Here is a 14828-nt window from a genome sequence, read left to right on the forward strand (position 1 = left end):
ACTGAATCCCCAAATCCGGGCTTCCCTGGTGGCTCACATGGTAAAGAATCTGCCTGCAATATAGGAGACTCAGGTTCGATCCCTGGGTCAGGAAGATCCCTTGGAGAAGGGAATGGCAACCCACTCCAGTATTCTTGCCTGGAGAATTCCATGGACAGAGGAACCTAACAGGCTACAGTTCATGGGATTGTAGAGAGTCGGACATGACTGACTGACTGAGCAGGCAAACCCCAAATCCATCCTCCTTTTCCCACCTCCAAGCCTCCACCCCCTCTGGCCTGAGGGAGCATAAAAGACCACCTCCATCTCCTACTTCCTCTTTGGGACCTCCAGCCCCCAGCAGTGGTCCCTAAGCAGCAGGGCCACCTTTGCAAAAGGCCGCTAATATCACGTGCTGCTCAAATCCCACCAGCAACCTCCTATCACCCTTGAACAAAATTCCAGCTCCTCACTCTGAGTCCCAGACCCTGCATGACCCTCACACCTTGCTCTCACGACCCCCTCCCCCGGCACTGCTTCTCAACCTGTTGGTATCTGTGTCCTTCAGACACATGCAGGTGGTCCCTACCTCAGGGCCTTTGCACCTGCACTGCCCATTCCCATAGTGCCCTGCGGTGGGTTGAAGGGCGTCCCCGGAATTTATGTTCAGTCCTAACCCTCAGTAGGGCTTCCCAGTTAGCACCAGTCATAAAGAGCCTGACTGCCAATGCAGGAGACTTAAGAGACATGGGTTCAATCCCTGGGTCAGGAAAATTCCCTGAAGGAGGGCATGGAAACCCACTCCAGTATTCTTGCCTAGAGAATCCCATGGACAGAGGAGCATGACGGGCTACAGTCCATGGGGTCTCAGAGTCAGACACAATTGAAGCGACTTAGCACAGCACGGTAACCCCTGGTACCCATTAAAACCAACTCCCCAGCCCCTGGTGCCCATCCTTCCACTTTCTGTCCCTGTGACTCTGACAGCTCTAAGGACCTCATTTAGATGAAATCATACAGGATTTGCCCTTCTATGGCCAGTTTATTTCACTTAATGTAGGAAGCTGCTAACTTTTCTGTTAGGCATAAACTTCAAAGTTCCAAAGAAAGGTCAGAGGATGCGGTTCAACACCACGAAAGATCCTGGTGCCCTGCCTAGAGCAAAACCCCAGGAGGTGTCAGGGGTCCCTCCCTGGACTGTCCTTCCGCACTTGGGTCTGAGAGATTCTGCTCTTGGTTAGCTTGCCCTGATGTCCCCGCTGCAACCCCCAGGCTGAATGTCCAGGCAAAGAGCCTGGCCTTCCAGAACAAGGGTGCGGGGACTGCTGATATAAGGACCCCACGTGCTGCAACCAGATTTAAGCCGCAGAGAAAGTGGATGCTCTGTGGTCACTCCAGGCCGGGTTGGGGGCACTCTCCACCATCTGTCTCCTGCACTGGGACTGATGCTCCTCCTCACGGTAGGGCTCTGCTCCCAGGCCCGGGGCCATGCAAGCCCCAGCAGTGGGTGCAGCAGGCCTCCCAGGGAGGTCACAGCCTCTCTGTGCTTTGTTCTGTCTCCTGCCCAACCCGCCTCCTCTCTCTGCTCATCTTTGGAACCAGCGTTAGTTTCCTAGGGCTTCATAACAAGTTACCACAAGCCAGATGACTAAACAACAGAACAACAGAAATGTAATCTCTTGCAGCTCCGGAGCTCAGAGGTCGGAAACCAAGTCTCCTGAGATTTGAGAAGGATCCTGCAGCTTCCAGTGTGGCCAGGAGCGCCTGGCCTTCCCGGGCTTGTACCTGCATCATTGCAAAGGCAGAGGGACCTCTGAGTCTCTGAGGCTTGACCCCTTCCCCAGGCCCAGTGGGGGTGGCTGTCAGTCCCTGGGGGGTCGGGGCAGAGGACAGTCTGGCATCCACCCTGGCCTGGATGGAGAACTTACACACAGACAGTTGGATGGATTCCATCAGCAAGCCCCTCCCTGGAATGACTTTGAGTTAAATTTTGTTTCTTTCATCGTCATCAATACCTGGGCCAGGCTCTCATCAGAGGAGGCCACCTGAGTGTGACTGAGTGACGGAAGCCCCAAAGAACTGGATGCCAGATGCCTCTGCAAAGAGACCACACCTGCCATTTTCCCACAAACACCCCCGTATGAAATGCCCGCTTGAGGGTCCTTGGCAGCCTCTCTTCCCAGGTCCTCCCCACAGCTAGAGCTCAACCTCTACCAACTGGGAGGAGAACCCTGATGTGGGAGTGACTTTGCGTTACAAGTCACCACTCAACCCAGACTGGCCTAAATCCTTAAGGGAATTTTTGGGCTCATGCAACCGAAGAGTCCAGAGGTAGATGGGCTTAGGGGGAACGTCTGTCTGGATTCTCCAAAAAGCAGCAGTCTTGTCTGACTCTTTGCGATCCTATGGACCATAGCCTGCCAGGCTTCTCTGTCCATGGGATTCTCCAGGCAGGAATTCTGGAGTGGGTTGCTGTGTCTTCCTCCAAGGGAATCTTCCCAATCCAGGGATCGAACCAGCGTCTCTTAAGTCTCCTGCATTGGCAGGCAAGTTCCTTACCACTAGCGCCACTTGGGAAGCCTACTTTGCATATGAGACCAGAGCTTGTGTGCTCATCCTCTTTTGTGGGGGATCCTGGAACAACAGCCCACAAAGATGCCCATGTCCCAAACCCCAGATCCTGCGAACGTGTCACCTCACAGGGCTCAGCCAATGGGATCAAGTGAAGGACCTTGAGGTGGGGAGGGTATGCTGGGTGATCTGAGGGCCCCACGTAAGGCTCCCACAGGGACCTGTAAATCTGAGCACCCTCCTGGCTCTGGTCAGAGGGTGGCTGCGAGGAGAACCTCTGCCTTTGGGAGAGGTGCCACTGCAGAAAGAAGGCAGGTAAGCTGACACTGCCTGCAGGAAGCAGAACCATCCACCTCTGCTGTGGTGGGAATGAGAGGGTAGAGGCAGCTCTCCCACCTGTGGCCCTCTGGGGACATTTTGTGTTTGCAAGGCGCAGAGCAACCTGCATGGGGGGGCGGGTGCTGATGCGAGAGGAAGTTGACAGGCAGTGGGAAGGGATACACGCAAGGGGTGAGGCAGAGACCCCCAGGGACACGGGCTGCTGTGGAGAGCGTGTTGGACCTGGCCAGACCACCAGTGGGAGGGGCTACAAACTCATGAGGACCTCAGCCTGACCACCTCCTCTGGAAGTTTTTAAAGCTCTCTGTTCCATTGAGAAATAGCAGCCATGCATGACAGCTGCCCCTGGTCACTTTTTGGACCAGCAGCTGTGACTCCCTTCGGATGTCCAGGGAAAAATTCATTTGTCTCCTGGGTGCTGCAGCAGAGCTGGCCAACCCTGCTCAAGACACATGTCAGGACAGGAGTCTTCTGCTGCCTTGGGGGTCTGGGGTCACGTCCTCTGCTTATGTTGAGAGTCCATGGGTCCTCCCCTACACCCTCTACTCTTGGAATGGGGCCTGTCTTTCCTGGGGTACACTTTCCACAATCCACAAACCACCAGGGCAGTAGGCAGGGGTTGTAACGTGGGTTTGCTCCCAGACCCCTTGGAACCACTGGTGTGAGACCATACTGTAGATAGACTTACCCAGCCCTCTTTTGTCTGGCTTTCCTCAACTATTAATATAAAACCAACAAACTTATCATCAGACTCTCTTGCAGCTGGGTTGGCTGTGTGAAGCAGATTTACCCATGAGACAAAAAGCAGTCTCCTGAGACTTCTGGAAAAGCCTTTGTCTTTCTGATATAGACTTCTGCTTTATCCTCCTTCCTTTTCCTCTTTTTTATTGCCTAGAATGTGTATGCAATGGCTGGAGTTGCAGCAGCCCTCTTGAGATCACCAGGAAAAGATGAGGGAATCAGAGACATTCGGTTCTGATTTTCTTGAAATGCTTCCCCGGAGGGTACATATATGAGAAAAATAAAGCTCCTAATCTGTTTAAGGCACTGTTTTTTTCAAGTTTCCTATTTCTTGCAGCTGAATGTGGTCCTTATCTATCCCTACTCACAAAGGGGTCTCTGCTTTCTTTGGCAAGGTCACTTCCATGATCCCACAAATAGGACCAAATTTCCGAATCATAAACAAATCACTAGAGGATAATTTTGTATGAAAAGGATTTGTTAGAAAAAGGAAGTCTGACCCAGGAAGGCAGAAGCTGAAGGAATGTGATTTGCTGTCTTCCAGTTGCTTCTCCTCTGAGTTTAATTAGGACTCCCAGCTCAGTTGGTGGATGTGTGCTTCCTTTTTGGTGTCTTCAAACAGGATGGTGGATTAAATGCCCTGTGAAAGGAGCGCATTTAAAAAAAGAAAAAAAAGCAAGATGTCAGTGGAGACCCTGCTGTTGTTTGATGTAAATGTTAGGAAAAGAGCTATATTCAGAATTCACCCCAGGGAGAATATTATACTTCTTTAGAGGAAAAGCATCAGCTTGTTTGTGGAGCAGGGGCTCCCTGGTGCTTACAAATACAGGATGGCAGTGAAGCTGCTCAGTGGAACAGGGAGGGGACTGTGGGGGTCAGAGCCCAGTGCAGGGCACCTGCAGGGTGATCCTTGAGACCCACCACCCCTCAAATGGCAGGACTGCGTGCATCAGAGCCCCGGGGGCTGCTGTAACAAGTGACCATGAACTTGACATCTTAAAACAGCAGACCTTTGTCCTCTCACAGCACAGGCGGCCAGGAGTCTGAGCGAAAGGTGTCTCAGGGCCGTGCTCCCCTGAGGCTCTAAGAGGGGAAGCCTTCCTGCCTCTCCAGCCTCCGGGGCTGCTGGCACCCATGGTGTCCTGGGCTGGCAGCTGTATCTCTTCATTCTGGGCCAGCACGAGGGCAGATGCGCTGTTCCAAGGAAGTGGAGGCAGGGGAGGAGTTTGGGCCACGTGGACACAATTTTGGACATCAGAGCTTTGTGGCACTGGGTAAATTCTCACAGGCTCAAAAAGGGATGAGGTTTTCTGTTGGTTGTTTTTTGAGGGACTGAAAGCTGGGGTCCAACTGAGTGTTCAAAATGACAGATGGATGAGCGGAGTGTGGCAGGTGCAGACGGCGGGGCACAGCCGCAAGGGACCCGATACACAGACAGTAAATGTGGAAAATGGTCAAAGGTAGGGTTTGATGGGAAAAAAAGCAGAGGTAATAGATCGAGATGTGGAAACACAATACCACTGATGTGACTGGAAAACACAAAACAATTCTACACATTTTGCAAGGATATGTGCTTTTTTTTTTTTTTTTTTTGGCCACACTGTGAGGCAAGTGGGATCTTAGTTCCCCGACCAGGGATTGAATCTGTGCCCCCTGCAATGGAAGGCAGAGAGTCCTAACCACTGGACAACCAAGGAAGTTCTGGTGCCTTTTAAAAGATAGATATCAGACACACTGGAGAGGCACCTGCGGGGAAGGAAATGGGAAGGGGGTGCAGACGGTGATGACGCATCTCAGAATGAACACCTGAAGAAGTCACCTCTGCGTTCCTTGTCATGAGGTCCCAGGAACAAGAGAAGTGACTTCCTGAGCTTCTCAGGGAGCAGGGAGCTGCTTCCCACTCCTGTTTCTCAAAGTGGGGTCCCTGGAGCAGCAGCAGCATCACCTGGGAGCCTGTTAGAAAATGCAATTATTGACATTATTTTATAAGTACTTTTTTTTAAATTGTAGTGAGAACTCAATGTGAGATCTGCACCCTATGTGTGTTTCTGTGTGGGATACAGCAGACCTCAGCAAGTCTTTAGAAGTCCAGTCAGGCATCCTGCCCATTTTTCTATTTGACTTTTCTCTTGATCTGTAGATGTTCTTTGTGTATGTACTTGATGTGGTTCTTTGTTATATGTGTTAAAATATCTTTTTGCCCTAAAAACAAAGACAAGAACTGCAAATTTGGGCCCCACGTGGCTCAAAAACTCTACAGCTGGGGAGGCCTCCATGCTCACACAGGCCCCCAGGCCCAGTGGCACTGGTTTAGAGGCACCAGCACTCAATGCCCCCGCCCTGGGCTGGCAGAGGGCCTCTGCTGATGGAGCCTGTCTGGGATGGACCCTGAAGCTGAAGTGGAGAATTTATTAAGAGGCATCACTTTGCCTAATGGCTGGGATGGGGCAGATGTAGACTTGGTCTTACCGTAAGTAGGACAGCATTTCCTAAAGCCATTACACTTCATTTTCTGGAGAGGACCTGGAATTAAGAGAGTGTCCGGAGGGGGCTGGGGACTGGGATGACTGAAAACGTCTGGCTGGAGATGAAGGGAGGTGGCCGTGCTGTGAGCACAGGGCCAGGGATCTGCTAGCTGGACCCAAGGATCTGCTAGCTGGACCCTAGGTCTGCCTTTGAGGAACAAGGTGGGGTCTCAGGTCTGGGGGTTCCTCTGCCCACTTCCCCTTGCAGAGGTGGTGGTCCCCCTCGCCCGCAGAGGGTGCTGCCACTCAACCTCACAGGCCTGAGCTTTCCTAAGACAAAATGGGCCCTGCTTGGAATCACAGGTGGGCACCAGTCAGGTGTTACCAGTCAGGCTACATTACCCAGACCCCACCCAGCAGGTGGTCTCAGTGATACATAGCTGCCCCCCACTTCCCCCAGCTGCCAAAGGGCCCAAAGATGCCTTTTCAGTCCCTTCAGCCCAGCAGAGACCTGTGGGCCCTCACTCAACTCATCCCTGATTTAAGAAATAGTCATTTCCTTTTTTAAAAATTTATTTTATTGAAGTATAGTTGATTTGTCTTCTCAGGTGGCTCAGTGGTAAAAAATCTGCCTGCCAATGCAGGAGACACAAGAGACATGGGTTCTCTCTTTGGGTTGGGAAGATCCCCTGGAGAAGGAAAGGGCAACCCACTCCAGTATTCTTGCAGGGGAAATGCCAAGGACCGAGGATCCTGGTGGGCTACAGTCCGTGAGGTCACAAAGAGTTGGACACAACTGAAGTGATTTAACACGCACATATAGTTTTAGTTGTAATAAATACCTAATTATGTCATTAATTTATTTAAATAATTTCTATTATTTGTATTAACAATTAAATAAAATTATTAATATAATTCTATAGATATTAATTATAACTACAATCCCCAGGAGTAGGAAATGGCAACTCATTCCAGTATTCTTGCTTCGAAAATCTTACGAACAAAGGAGCCTAAAGTCCATGGGGCAGCCCCTGTGGATAAGTGGTACCACAGACACTGGGGGTATATATGCTTCCAAACCTTTTCACATGCTTACCTAAACGTGTTATGTACTAAGCAGAATTATAATTTATGCACTTAAAATTCTTTATTTATTTTTGGCTGTGTTAGATCTTCGTTGCTGCACAGGCTTTTTTCTAGCTGTGGCATGGGCGTCTCATTGCAATGACTTCTCTTGTTGGGGAAAGCAGGTTCTAGGTGTGGAGGCTTCAGTAGCTGGGACACAGGGCTCAGTAGCTGTGGCTCCCAGGCTCTAGAGCCCAGTCTCAGTAATTGTGGCACACAGGCTTTGTTGCTCCAAGGCCTGAGGGATCTTCCCAAGCCAGGGATCAAACCCAGGTCTCCTGCATTGGCAGGTGGATTCTTTACCACTGAGCCACCAGGGAAGCCCATTTTATGCACTTTTTAAACAAAAATTTTCTTTGCATATAATAAAATGCACATTTAAAAAAGTCTTTTCTTAGTTTTGCCTTTTTCACTTTGAAATGATTTGACTGGTAGAAACAGAACAAAGAATTCCCGAATGCCCTTCCTCCAGCTCCCCACCTGACATCAGCCTGCTGTCAGAAGCTGGGGGCCCTGGGCTGCAATGCAGTTGACCGTCCCTGTATCCTTGTTCTGTAACGGGACCGTCCAGTATCCTCAGGGCATCCTTGGGGCGGCTCACTCCCCTTAACTCAGCTAGTCCCTTGGTCCTCCACTCCCCTGCAGCCCTATCCTTTTGAAGAGTGCTGTGCTCAGTCACTCAGTCATGTCTGACTCTTTGCAACCCCATGGACTATATCCCAACAGGCACCTCTCTCTGTGGGAATTCTCCAGTCCAGAATACTGGAGTGGGTTGCCATGCCCTCCTTCAGGGGATCTTCCCAACCCTGGGTCTCCTGCACTGCAGCAGATTCTTTATCATCTGAGCCACCAGGGAAGCCCAAGAATACTGGAGTGGGTAGCTGATCCCTTCTTCAGGGGATCTTCCTGACCCAGGAATCGAACTGGGGTCTCCTGTTTTGCAAGCAGATTCTTTACCAGCTGAGCTGTAGTGACCAGTTTTCCCTCCACTGAGTGTAAATTTCCCAGGATTAAATCCAGCTTATCCACTTCTGGCAAGAAAACCGCAGGAGCAATGCCTGCCTCCTCAGAAATGTACCATTTTAAATGTGCGGTTTGGAGAGCTGGCTGGACATGCATATCACACAGACCCCATATCTCCCAGAGCACCCCAGGACCTGGTTTTAGTCCTCAAGGAAGGGGGGAATAGAGTTCTCAGAGCAAAGACCCCCAGGGCACTTGCTTCCCCCTCTGCCACATGAGTTCACAGCCAGAAGGTGCCATCTGCAGCCAGGAAGAGGGTCCCCACGAGAACCCAACCACGCTGAAACCCTGGGACCCCTGCCGCCCGAACTGTGAGGAATTCATGTCTGCGATATTTGTGAGGACAGCCCAAGCCCACTAAGATGATCTCCAGCCAGGCCCTGCTGCCAAGGGGCTGGGTTGCTTCGGAGTAACCATCCACACAGCCAGCATGGACTCAGACCCTCCCAGGCCACCCAGGGTTCACCAGTGACAAGTCCTTAGTGAACAGATGGTGAGGCTCATGGAGACTGGCAAGAGTGGGGGCTTTGGGACCCATGTTCGAGGGATAGCTGTGTCTCCAGGCCTTGGAGAGGGCCAGAGCCTGGAGCAGGGGCCACCCAGCGGGTGCAGCAGTAAGAAGGGACCTGGTTCCCAGGGAGGAGTCCTTGGTCCCCTGCTGGGGCTTCGGAGGCCATGGAGCCCATGGAGCCCAAATGCAGCATCACCAGGAGCCTCCAGGGAAGAGGGAGGGGGTGGGTGGAGAAGGAGGGGTGCTCCAGCAGAAAGGGGCCCAGTGCGGGGTTGGGCAAACAGCTGACATGCAATCTAGGAGGTACAGTAAGCCGTCCTCACAGGCTCTGCTCCCTAGAGTCCACTGCACCCGAGGTCACAGGTCCAGACCCCGGGACAGGCAGGTGAAGGCCCACTCCTGCCTGGCCTCTACCCTGGACTCCTCCGCAGCCTGATGCAGGCTCTGGGCCTCCCATCCAGGGGGGCCTGACGGTGGAATGCAGGCAGGGGGAGGGCTGCATCCGGGCAGAATCTGTGCCACTCGAGCTGGGGAGCCACTTCCTGGCGGCCCAGCAGGTCCAGAAGGCTCTCAGAGGGCCCCTGGCCCCCACCTTCAGGAGCACTCTGCAGGCCTGGGGGTCCTGGCTTTGCCGGATGACCTGGGCGTCTCACAGAAGCTAAGGACAGACACCTGTCCCCAGCAGATGTCCCTGGGCTGTGAGGTTTATCCCCTCAGCACTCTCATTTGTTTTTCCATAAAATTAATTTTTCCGGGCTGCTCTGGGGCAGAGTGTGTGTCAGCTGAGACCCCTCACCTCCTTCTGGGACCCACCTGCTCAGTGACACCGCGGGCTGTCAGCGCTTCAAACAGCCCTCTCGTCTCTGAGGCTGGGGGCTGGGGTGCTCCAAGGAAGATACCACCACGTGGCTGGGGTTCCCTCCACCTGCCCTCTATGCCCACTTTCAACAGGGAATCGGTGTCCAAACACTGATCAGCATGTGTCTCTCGTGGCCCTGGAAGTATGGGCTCTGAGGAAACCCACCTTGACCACTGTGATGGCTAGTTTTAGGAGTCCATTCAGCTGGGCCATAGGGATGCCCAGGGAGCTGGCAAAACTTTATTTCTGGGTGGGTCTGTGAGGGTGTTCCCTTGAATCAGTGGATAAAGAGAACCATCCTCTCCAATGTGGGTGGCATCATCCAGTCTGTTAGAGGCCTGGATACAGCGAAAAATGAGAAGAAAGGCAAATTGGCTTTATTTGTGTGAGCGACAGCCCCTCTGACAGGGGCTCCTCTGATGTTAGTTCAGCCTTTGAATTTGGACTGAGTGACACCTGTTTTCCTGAGTCTCCAGCTTGCAGATCTTTCAAATTGTGGGATTTCTCAGCTTCCAAAACCATGTGAGCCAATCCCTCATAAGTCTCTTCTATCTATTGATCCATTTATCATCTACCTATCTATCATCCATCCTTCCATCCATGTACCGTCCATATTGGTTCAACTTCTTTGGGGAACTCTGACTAATAAATACAACTTCTTGCTGGCTGTGTGACTTCAGGCAAGTTACCAAGCCTCTCTGTGCTGCAGTTTCCCCTTCTGAAAAATGGGGGTTAATACTGGCGTTTTCCTCCCAGGCTCCTTGTGAAGATTTGAGAAGTGAAGTACCAAAGTGCTGAGAGCAGTGAGTGCTGTGCCCTGCAAGAGCTCACAGTTGTGACCATTGCCATTGCTATTTGCTGCCCTTTCCCACATGTGTGCAAGTTTCTGTCTTCCACAGAGGCATCTAAGAGACGTGAGTCCATCTTCCTTGAACTTACACCCTATTTATTTCCAGCTTTCATCTAGGCAGAGGTTGCGCAGGTGGGGACCCTGGACCCACAGCATCAGCATCTAATGGGACCATGTCAGAAGTAGAGATTCTCAGGTCACCCAGATCTGCTGGGTCAGGAGCTCTGGGGGTGGTACCGTGTCTGTTCTCATGAGCCTTCCAGGGATCTGGTGCTTGCTCAAGAGTGGGTCCTTGTCTGAGGGTGGACCTTCAGCTGAGGGTGTCAGGAATGGAGAACTCCAGGTGGCAGGTGAAATTCCTGGCCCCTCATGCAAAGACCATCCTCCCACACCACTGACTGGGAGCCTGACCAGTGGAATGCAGACAGAGCAGGACATCATGGGGCCAGGTCCCCAGGGGAGCCTGTATCCTTAAACCGTCCGCAGCATCCCTGATCCTTTTAGCATCTGTAGGGTTGGTAGTGGTGTCTCGGTTCCATTCTTGATCCTGGTGATTTGTCTTCCATCTTTTCTTTTTGTCATTCTCACTAGAGACTTGTCCACTTTATTGATCTCCTCACAGAACCGGGACTTTGATGGTCTGCACTGTTTTCCTGTTTTCAGGGTCTCTGATTTCTGTCCTTTATTTTCTGCTACCTGATCTGGATTCATTTTGCTCTTTCCCAGTTTCTTGGGCTGGATGCTTAGATGATGGATCTGAAAAATTCCTCTTTCCTATGAGGGTCGGGGGCTGCACATCCCAAATGCCCCCACATCTGAGATATTGTTTTCCACCTCTGTCTGGGGTGGGGGGCTCCTAGTCCCTGATGACCTCTGTGAAGAGGGCTCTGGCAGAAGAAGCAGGGCTTGGTGTTGCAGATGGGGGTGGAGGTCCTGGCTCCCTGGGTGGTTTCTGCTGACTCCATGGCTGGGCTTCAGTGCTTCCCGGTGGGGCAGTATGCGTGGGTGTAGGGGTCCAGACTTTCCTCAGCATTTGGGTAGAGGAGAGCAGTTAGTGTGTTTTTGGTCCTTTGGCTGACAGCAGGCTTTGTCCACTGGGTTTCTGGGTTGCCGGCTTCATGGGCTCCAAGTCTGTGTAGGATGACAAGGCAAGAAGAAATTCACTCCTGTAATGAAGCGGGACCCTATGCGGCCTTCTCAGAACAGAGAACCCCTACTTCCCCCATGTCCTTTGCTTGCTTTTTGTTTATAGAGAGACCTTAGTCAAAGAATAAATTTAATCAGAAAAATGAGAAAATGCAGAAAGTAAAACAGTCACGTAAGACAAAAGAATAATACTTTACCCATTAAGCAAAGTCAAGGACCTTTATTTCCTCCTCAAGGGCTATAGGTAATATTCTGAGCTACGTCCTAAGAGATGTTTTGCAGATACTGAAACTCTCACAAGGTGGAAGAAGTTAACTGCATGCTGCCCATAAACACTAGACCCCAGACCAGTTGGAACCAGAAACTTGATGCTAACTCCCACTTACCTTACCACCAGCCGGTCAGAAGGATGTCCATGAACTACTCATGCCCTCCTCTTTGAACCATCACTATGAGACTCCTCACTATCCCCTCCAGGGCTGGACACAGTCTTACAGGCATTAGTCTGCCATGGCTTCCTTTGCCTAGCAAAGCAATAAAGTGATTCTTTTCTACTTCACCCAAAACACTGTCTCCGCATTTCTATTCAGCACCAGTGAACAGAGGCTGAATCTCGACAACACGCCCCACTCATTACCCCTCAGGCCTGAGGCCCTCAGCCAGCCTGCCCTTCTCTCCTCCTTCCAGAGTCTCTCTCCTTACTCTCTCTGGAATGTCTTGAGTTTTAGGCTGAACTTGTGGGAGGAATAGAAGACAGTATATCCGCTTGTTTTGCTGGAGGCGAGTCCGACTGGGCTGTTCTTTGACCTTGAGTGCTGGTGCTGCTGTGTCTGAGGTCAGCCCCTGCCCTGTAGGTGTCGGCCTGGGTTGCCAGTCAGTAAACAGTCTGTATCACGTGTCCTTGAAGCACCGTGGACTTGTTCAACATGAGCTCAATTCATTTCACTCATTCATCCGCCTTCATCTCAGGCAACTTTGCTTTCATTACATCTTTAGTTTTCCTGGTTTTTCTGTTGAAGTTTCTTCCTCCGGACACCGGGTATCCTTGAGTATCCTTGATGCATCTTTGTGTGGATTCCCAGTGGTTTATCATCTTTTCTCTAGTGCTTTTCTCAAAGGGTTTTTTGTTTGTTTGTTTTAATCTCTAACCAGTGTGACTGCCTTGAGTTTTTCTGCTGCATCAGCAATCTCATCCTTGGTCATGCTTCTGTTTTCTTTGTTTGATTTACTCTTTAGTTTTGTATTATGCTGTTCTGAGACTTATTTTGTTTCTTTAACTCTGAAATCAGTGGTTTTCATCTCATCCCTTAGTTTTGTGGTCTAATTTGTAAGCTCTTCTTTTGAAATCTTAGCTTCTTAGACAAACACCGTATGATATCACTATATGTGGAATTTAAAATATGATACAAATGAACGTATCTATGAAACAGGAACAGACTCATGGACATAGGGAACAAACTTGCGGGGGGAGGCGGGAAGGGGAGGGGTGGAGTATGAGTTTGGTGTTATGAGATGCAAACTGTTATATACAGGATGAACAGATAACAAGGACCTAGTATATAGCACAGGAAACTATGTTCAGTATCCTATGATAAACCATGATAAGAATGTAAATATATGTATAACTGAGTTTCTTTACTGCACAGCAGAAATTAATACAATGTTATAAATCACCTATAATTCAACTTTTTTTTCTTAAATATATGTATAAAGTTTAAAAGAAATTAATACAATGTTATAAATCACCTATAATTCAACTTTTTTCTAAGTTTAAAAGAAAAGTTAGCTTCTCAACTTCTTCTCAAGTGAGAAGTACTTGTGGAAATTTTTCTTTTATTTTGGGGTGTTTTTTTCTAGAATGCTTTTTGTCTGTCTTCTGCCTGACTTTCCCTCATTTTTCTCATCCTCTGCACCCTCCTTTCTTCTTCTTCTCCTTCCCTTCTCCTTTCCCTTCTTTTTTTGTGGAAGCACGTGGAGGGGTTGCTGTATGAGGCCGGGCACAGGAGGAGGGGAGGTGGCAGGGCAGCTGGGTCCCAGCATGGTCCTGATGATGAGTGCCTGGTCTTTCCTGAAGCAGCTCCAGAGCCCTGCAGAGAACATCATGAGGATGTTCCTGATTCTGTGGGGACACTGGGAGCAGATCCCACTGCTGTGGCTTCCAGATGCCTCACGGGACACAGGAAGGAGGGTTCTGAGGCTAGAAAGGACAAACCTTGGAAGCCACACAACCGTGACCTTCAGGAGGGAAACAAAGCTGGTTTTGAAAGTCAGCACTTAGAAGCTCGGGCCAGGCTGTGCTGCGCTGAAAGGAGGATGTTCGCAGGGTGAGGACACTGTCAGCCGTCACTTGTTACAGAAGGAAGATCACCCCGTCCATCTGTGTTAGCACAGATAAGCCATTTAATTTTAAAATGTCTATTGGGTATCTAAAAGGGAAAGAAGAAATAAACAGGCTTCTCATCTTATTTATCACCGAGCAGTTACTTGTACGACTTATCAAGGCTGTTGGTTTAATTAACTTTGGCCGGGGAGGCAGTTCTCCTCAAGAGGAGGGAGCAGCATGACTGAGCCAGCCCTTTGGGTTGGCTCTTCTGAGCTCTTCTTCTGGCCTCAGACCCGGAGCCCCAGGGCTGGTCCCTCCCTCCTACCTCCGGGAGCCCAGTGAAAGTGAGGATGGTTCTACGGGGGAGCCCAAGAAAAGCGCATCTCAGCCAGTACAGGGAGCTCCTCAAGCCCTTCCCCTGGGCCAAGCTCCTGTGGCTGCAAGGGTGTGACAGGAACCAGATGAGAGTGAGCCCCCGAAGCAGTCCCCAGGGCCAGTGAGCGTGCGAGGGAGAAACCGTATCTCTGTCTTCACTTACTTCTGAATGGAAAGCGGCGTTTCCTTCAATTATAAACACGCTTAATTCTCATCCTCTGTGGGGGTCCCGCACTATGAGGTCATGTGATCGTGAAATTAGTGGCACCAAACTTGCTCCAGGGAAAGCCTGAGCCCCTGGACACCATATTTTTGTCCGCCAACCAACAAACAACTTTATTTGATGTGTTTCTATTTAAAGACACCTCTACATTGTTGACTCATAGTGGGGACTCCACAGTGCCCACAGCGCTGTGATCATGCTGGGATGAAGCCCGTCTAACACGCATCTTCTCGGTGGCACATCACAGCCTTCTTATCCTTAGGACACTGGATGGCGCCTGAGCTCCGAGCTTAGGGCC

This window comes from Bos mutus, chromosome 17, assembly GCF_027580195.1.
Source record: "Bos mutus isolate GX-2022 chromosome 17, NWIPB_WYAK_1.1, whole genome shotgun sequence".
Taxonomy (NCBI): Eukaryota; Metazoa; Chordata; class Mammalia; order Artiodactyla; family Bovidae; genus Bos; species Bos mutus.